The sequence below is a fragment of the Schistocerca cancellata genome, chromosome 10, assembly GCF_023864275.1.
Source record: "Schistocerca cancellata isolate TAMUIC-IGC-003103 chromosome 10, iqSchCanc2.1, whole genome shotgun sequence".
NCBI classification, from domain to species: Eukaryota; Metazoa; Arthropoda; class Insecta; order Orthoptera; family Acrididae; genus Schistocerca; species Schistocerca cancellata.
In genome coordinates, this window is record NC_064635.1 from 199,332,749 (window position 1) to 199,340,699 (window position 7,951).

Consider the following 7,951-nt stretch of genomic DNA (forward strand, 5'->3'; position numbering starts at 1 on the left):
GATTGCGGTTTATCGTATCGCGACATTGCTGCTCGCGTTGGTCGAGATCCAATGACTGTTAGCATAACATGCAGTCGGTGGGTTCAGGAGGATAATACGGAACGCCGTGCTGGATCCCAACGGCCTCTTGTTGCACGTCCTGTACTAGCAGTCGAGATGACAGGCATCTTATCCGCATAGCTGTAACGGATCGTGCAGCCACGTCTCGATCCCTGAGTCAACAGATGCGGACTTTTGCAAGAAAACAACCATTTGCACGAACAGTTCGACGACGTCTGCAGCAGCATGGACTATCAACTCGGAGACCATACCTGCGGTTACCCTTGACGCTGCATCACAGACAGGAGCGCCTGCGATGGTGTACCGAACGAGGAACCTGGGTGCACGAATGGCAAAACGTCATTTTTTTCGGATGAATCCAGGTTCTGTTTACGGCATCATGATGGCCGCATCCGTGTTTGGCGACATCGCGGTGAACGCACATTCTAAGCGTGTATTCGTCATCGCCATACTGGCGTATTACCCGGGGTGACGGTATGGGGTGCCATTGGTTACACCTCTCGGTCACCTCTTGTTCGCATAGACGGCACTTTGAACAGTGTACGTTACGTTTCAGATACGTTACGACCCGTGGCTCTATCCTTCATTCGATTCCTGATAAACGCTACATTTCAGTAGGATAATGCACAACCGCATGTTGCAGGTCCTGCACGGGCCTTTCTGGATACAGAAAATGTTCGACTGCTGCCCTGGCCAGCACATTCTCCAGATCTCTCATCAATTGAAAACGTCTGGTCAATGGTGGCCGAGTAACTGGCTCGTCACAATACGCCAGTGACTACTCTTGTTGATCTGTGGTATCGTGTTGAAGCTGCATGGGCAGCTGTACCTGTACACGCCATCCAAGCTCTGTTTGACTCAATGCCCAGGCGTATCAAGGCAGTTATTACGGCCAGAGGTGGTTGTTCTGGGTACTGATTTCTCAGGGTCTATGCACCCAAATTGCGTGAAATGTAATCACATGTCAGTTGTAGTATAATATATTTGTCCAATGAATACCCGTTTATCATCTGCATTTCTTCTTGGTGTAGCAATTTTAATGGCTAGTAATAACTTTTTTATTGTAATAACTTGCTAATATTTTCTGCAATGTTAGGTACTTAGGTACACTCTGTTAATCCTAAAACCTATGTAATATTACTGATCAGTATCAGAGATACAATTTAAACATTTCGTCTGATTGCAGATGGTTAGAGCAAGCGTTTATACATGCCAGACAGTATTCGGTAACCATTATTGTCACACGTAGGATTGCTCACAATCTTCACAAAATTAATTTCCGTATAGCTGCAGTCTCATTAAGAGAAATAGTTTAAGTCATGCTCCTTTGGTCTTATTTTCTCGAAGGCCATAAAATGGAAGATCGGCAAGTTAGAGACAGGGGTAGGTAATACGTGCTTTCCTTTTCTCTTACGCTTTATTTACGGATAAGACTGCTGAACCAAATATGGCGGGCCTATGTATTGTGAAAATATGTCTCTAATGTTCTACTTCTAGAAGCTTGTCTTCACAAATAATTAATTAAATGAGACATGTTACTGCAGACGTTTTGTTTCTCGATTAATGGTCGTGCTACGAATGGATCAGGAGTCGATCTGAGTAGCCCTGTTGTAGTGTTTGCAGATGATGCTGTCACTTTCCGTCTTGTAAAGTCGTCGGGCGATCAAAACCAGTTGAAAAACGAATCGGAGAAAATAACTCTATGGTGCAAAAAGTGGCAGTTGACTCTAAATAATAAGAGTGTGAAGTCATCTACATGGGTACTAAATGGAATCCACTAAACTTTGCTAAAATTGTTGGCACACTTTCATGCGGCAGAACGCAACTTTGCATTTGGTCCATATTTCACGGTGAACGTGTCTGCAATTTAGATGTTTTGCCCTCAAGGATTGTCTGATGTACTCCAACAGTGGAGTTAATTTCGATTTGGCGCTCCATTTCACTCCCACACTGCGACGCTCCTGTTACTTCTGCAGTGAACCCCTGAACATGTACTCTCTTCCGAACACACACCACTCTTGCTGCGCAATGGACTTAGCTGGGACAACGTGCATCTCTGTTTTTCTGAAGTCCCTACGTACATGGTCCATTCTGCTAATTTTTTATAGAATCGCAAAATGTAGTTCCTTTTTTCTGTGAAAGCAACATTTTTTGTTGCAATTACTGCAATGCCCAAATCTGAAACTCTTGCATTTAGATAACCCACAACGACTTTATTGGCTTTTATTCATCACCTCAGGTAGCCGCATGGCACGGAACATACATGTTGTTGGGCTATTGGTGTTACTATAGGCCTAGCCGTTCTAGGGTCTCACCTCACTGGAAGTGGTTTGTTATCATATTCCTCCTATTATTCCCCACTCTGTTCTTCGTCTTGTATTCTCTCTCGGGAATATGAATTTATAGGTCTTAGCCGAATGTACACTATGTGATCAAAATATCCGGACACCTGGCTGAAAATGACTGACAAATTTCGTGGCGCCCTCCATCGGTAATGCTGGAATGCAATATGGTGTTGGCCCACCCTTAGCCTTGATGGCAGCTTCCACTCTTGCAGGCATACGTTCAATCAGGTGCTACAAGGTTTCTTCGGGAATGGCAGCCCATTCTTCACGGAGTGCTGCACTGAGGAGAGGTACCGATGTCAGTAGGTGAGGCCTGGCACGTGGTCGGCGTTCCAAAACATCCAAAAGGTGTTCTATAGGATTCGGGTCAGGATTCTGTGCAGGCCAGTCCATTACAAGAACCTTATTGTCCTGTAACCACTCCGCCACAAGCATTATGAACAGGTGCTCGATCTTATTGAAAGATGCAGTCATCATCGCCGAATCGCTCTTCAACAGTGGGAAGCAAGAAGGTTACTAAAACACAACAAGGGTTGTAAGCCCCTTACATGAGAAACACGACCACACAATAACAGCACCACCTCCGAATTTTACTGTTGGCGCTACAGATGCTGGCAGATGACGTTCACCGGGTATTCGACATACCCACACCCTGCCATCGGATCGCCACACTGTGTACCGTGATTCGTCACTCCACGCATCGTTCTTCCACTGTTCAATTGTCCAATGTTTACGCTCCTTATACCAAGCGAGGCGTCGTTTGTCATTTACCCGTGTGGCTTATGAGCAGCCGCTCGACCAGGTAACCCAAGTTTTCTCTCCTCCCGCCTAACTGTCATAGTACTTGCAGTGGATCCTGATTCAGTTTGGAATTTCTGTGTGATGGCCTGGATAGATGTATGCCTATTACACATTACGATCCTCTTCAGCTGTCGGCTGTCTATGTCAGTCAAGAGACGATTTCGGCCTGAACGCTTTTGGGCTGTACGTGTCCCTTCACGTTTCCACTTCACTGTCACATCGGAAACAGTGGGTCTAGGGACGTTTAGGAGTGTTGAGATCTGGCGTACAGACGTATGACACAAGTGACACCTAATCACCTGACCACGTTCGAAGTCCTTTAGTTTCGCGGAGCGCCCCATTCTGCTCTTCAAATCGTTCAAATGGCTCTGAGCACTATGCGACTTAACTTGTGAGGTCATCAGCTGCCTAGAACTTAGAACTAATTAAACCTAACTAACCTAACGACATCACACACATCCATGCCCGAGGCAGGATTCGCAACCTGCGACCGCAGCGGTCGCTCGGTTCCAGACTGTAGCGCCTAGAACCGCACGGCCACTCCGGCCGACCATTCTGCTCTCTCATGATGTTTAATGATAGGGAGTACCTGGCAGCAGGTGGCAGTACAATGAACATAATATGAAAAACGTATGTTTTTGGTGGGGTCCGGATACTTTTGATCACCTAGTGTAGACCCACTGTTAAATCTAAAATAAATCTATCGCTGTATTGTTGTGAGGAAATAAACATTTACCTTTTGGATAACTTACAGTATATTAGCCCTTAATTCACGAGGTGTGGTCTCTCAGACCGCGCGAAAGATTTCAAACTCGCTCCCCAAGGCCTGTTGTGGTGGAATGCTTCTGTGCTCCCCGTACCCTCCTTAAACTGCCAAGCCTACGATGTTTTGCTATCGGTTGCGTTATAGCCTTCTGTGTTTATTGTTGACACGTGTTACTGATAGGTGTTGGAGCCGCCTAGACCGCGCCTCGCGAACTACGTACCTACCGTACCGGTACCGTTTAAGTCAAATTGTGTTCGCACGAATGTGTCAGTTTCAACTTTCCTGAGTTTAATGAAATTGTTTGTCCGTCTATAGAGGCCGGTGTCAATGATATTGATGAAGAAATTGTGGTATCACCGCCAGACACCACACTTTCAAGGTGGTAGCTTTAAATCGGCCGCGGTCCATTAGTACATGTCGGACCCGCGTGTCGCCACTGTCAGTAATTGCAGACCTAGCGCCACCACATGGCAGGTCTAGAAAGACGGACTAGCACTCGCCCCAGTTGTACGACGACTTTGCTAGCGACTACACTGACGAAGCCTTTCACTCATTTGCCGAGAGACAGTTAGAATAGCCTTCAGCTAAGTCCATGGCTACGACCTAGCAAGGCGCCATTAACCATATCTGGAGAGAGTCTCATTTCTATAGTCAAGAGCGATGTACCACAAGGATGAATTAAAATTAAGTAAACAGACGATACGTACTTTTCTTTATAACATTAATTACGTATCCTGTTCCAGACTTCACGCCAGTCGGCGTGAGTTGACGCGTGCCCTTTCGGTAACCTCACCTTGTGTCTAGACTGTCTTGTCTAGACACAACAGAAATAAACAAAAACAGTACGATTTTACAGTAGTCAGTGCTCACAGTTCTATTACCGAACGAGAGTATCATTCAGGGGAAGAAAGTTGTGATGGGGATCATTCTGTTTCTGCATTGAAATACTTAAAGTGTCTGTTAAAATCGAATGTTTTTTGAGTGGTGATAAGACAAATGTACTTCCCAGCAATGAATGCCAATTTAACAGACTTTTGTTTTGTACCTATCGGGTGGAAGTTTTAAGTGCAAATTTAAACCTTAGGATTTAGATTTATTTGGAAATTTATTTGCTACAGGGATTATATAATTTTTCAGAATGTAAAATTCAGTACTCTAACTGTTCATTGGTGTGTACCATTTGAAAGACTCACACAAAATTATGTGCTTTTGTGTGATAAATAGTAAAATGCTGCAGGCTTTGTTTACTGCAACAAAATAAACTAGGAGCATTTAAGCAACGTTTGTTGTTGTTGTTGCGGTCTTCAGTCCTGAGACCGGTTTGATGCAGCTCTCTATGCTACTCTATCCTGTGCAAGCTTCTTCATCTCCCAGTACTTACTGCAACCTACATCCTTCTGAATCTGCTTAGTGTATTGATCTCTTGGTCTCCCTCTACGATTTTTACTCTCCACGCTGGCGTCCAATGCTAAATTTGTTATCCCTTGATGCCTCAGAACATGTCCTACCAATCGGTCCCTTCTTCTTGTCAAGTTGTGCCACAAACTCCTCCCCAATTCTGTTCAATACCTCCTCATTAGTTATGTGATCTACCCATCTAATCTTCAGCATTCTTCTGTAGCACCACATTTCGAAAGCTTCTATTCTCTTCTTGTCCAAACTATTTATCGTCCATGTTTCACTTCCATACATGGCTACAATCCACACAAATACTTTCAGAAACGAATTCCTGACACTTAAATCTATACTCGATGTTAACAAATTTCTCTTCTTCAGAAACGCTTTCCTTGCCATTGCGAGTCTACATTTTTATCCTCTCTACTCTGATCATCGTCAGTTATTTTGCTCCCCAAATAGCAAAACTCCTTTACTACTTTAAGTGTCTCATTTCCTAATCTAATTCCCTCAGCATCACCCGACTTAATTCGACTACATTCCATTATCCTCGTTTTGCTTTTGTTGATGTTCATCTTATACCCTCCTTTCCAGACACTGTCAATTCCGTTCAACTGCTCTTCCAAGTACTTTGCTGTCTCTGACAGAATTATTTATTCTCCATGGATTTTAATACCTACTCCGAATTTTTCTTTTGTTTCCTTTACTGCTTCCTCAATATACAGATTGAATAACATCGGAGACAGGCTACAACCCTGTCTCACTCCCTTCCCAACCTCTGCTTCCCTTTCATGCCCCTCGACTCCTATAACTGCCATCTGGTTTCTGTACAAATTGTAAATAGCCTTTCGCTCCCTGTATTTTACCCCTGCCGCCTTTAGAATTTGGAAGAGAGTATTCCAGTCAACATTGTCAAAAGCTTTCTCTAAGTCTACAAATGCTAGAAACGTAGGTTTGCCTTTCCTTAATCTAGCTTCCAAGATAAGTCGTAGGGTCAGCATTGCCTCACGTGTTCCAACATTTCTACGGAATCCAAACTGATCATCCCCGAGGTCGGCTTCTACCAGTTTTTCCATTCGTCTGTAAAAAATTCGCGTTAGTATTTTGCAGCTGTGACTTATTAAACTGATAGTTCGGTAATTTTCACATCTGTCAACACCTGCTTTCTTTGGGATTCTAATTATTATATTCTTCTTGAAGTCTGAGGATATTTCGCCTGTCTCATACATCTTGCTCACCAGATGGTAGAGTTTTGTCATGACTGGCTCTCCCAAGGCCGTCAGTAGTTCTAATGGAATGTTGTCTACTCCCGGGGCTTTGTTTCGACTCAGGTCTTTCAGTGCTCTGTCAAACTCTTCACGCAGTATCGTATCTCCCATTTCATCTTTATCTACATCCTCTTCCATTTCTATAATATTGTCCTCAAGCACATCACCCTTGTTTAGACCCTCTGCATACTCCTTCCACCTTTCTGCTTTCTCTTCTTTGCTTAGAACTGGGTTTCCATCTGAGCTCTTGATATTCATACAAGTGGCTCTCTTTTCTCGAAAGGTCTCATTTTCCTGTAGGCAGTATCTATCTTACCCCTAGTGAGATAAGCCTCTGCTTTCTTACATGTTATATAGCCTAAATTAAAAATTTCATATGATTTTTGCCTTAAATCTCGGTTTCAATATAAGGGTCCCAGGGACCACACTTTGTGGTATACGTTACAGAAAAGTCACCTCGCGAGTTAAGGGCTAGCGTATTTAGATTTTCTAAACACATTCCAGTTCGAAATTACTAAAAACAAGCAGAAGTTACCTTCACCTGCCGAAGTCGTGCTAACATTGCTATGAACAGCTTTCTTCATTCAGATACTGAAACTTACTGGGATCTTGAAGAAATGAAAACAAATGCTCAGACTGGCACGTGGCGTAAAGATGAAAAGTGCGCGCTTCAGTCAGGCACAGAAAGTTTAGATAACTGCCTGGGACGGAAAAGAAAGTTCCATATTCCTTATGTGTTACATGGGCACTGAGCGACGGTCAGAAGGTTTAATCCTCCATTACATGCCAGTCTATACATGTGGCGACATATGCAACAACAATAATATAGTATTTTAAACATAGCTGCGCAACAGCAACGGTTCCACGTAATAAGACTAAAAAACAGCCGACCAGTTGCAATGGATAAAGTCGCTTGTGAGGTCTGCAACATCCATGTACTAAATTTTATTTACATGACAAACCCTATTTACAGGGCTATATTTTAATTTGGACTAATGGATTTATGCAGATATTTATAAAAATGACGACGATACATCATCCCATATTAATGTAATACTGCCGCCTTCTGAAGAAGATAGATTTAAATCTGTCGAAACCTAGGTAAAGATTACTTTATCCATTGCAACTGGTCGGCTGTTTTTTAGTCTTATAACAATAATATAAACTGAGAAATTTTGTTCGGCTTCACTCGAGTGACCTGGTTAGAAACATAGATATAAAATAACTGAAAGGTAAATTTCAAACTATTTTCAGAGGTTTGTGAATTTTGTTAACCAAAGTAGAAGCCTTTTGTTCCGAGACCTCTATCTGAGACT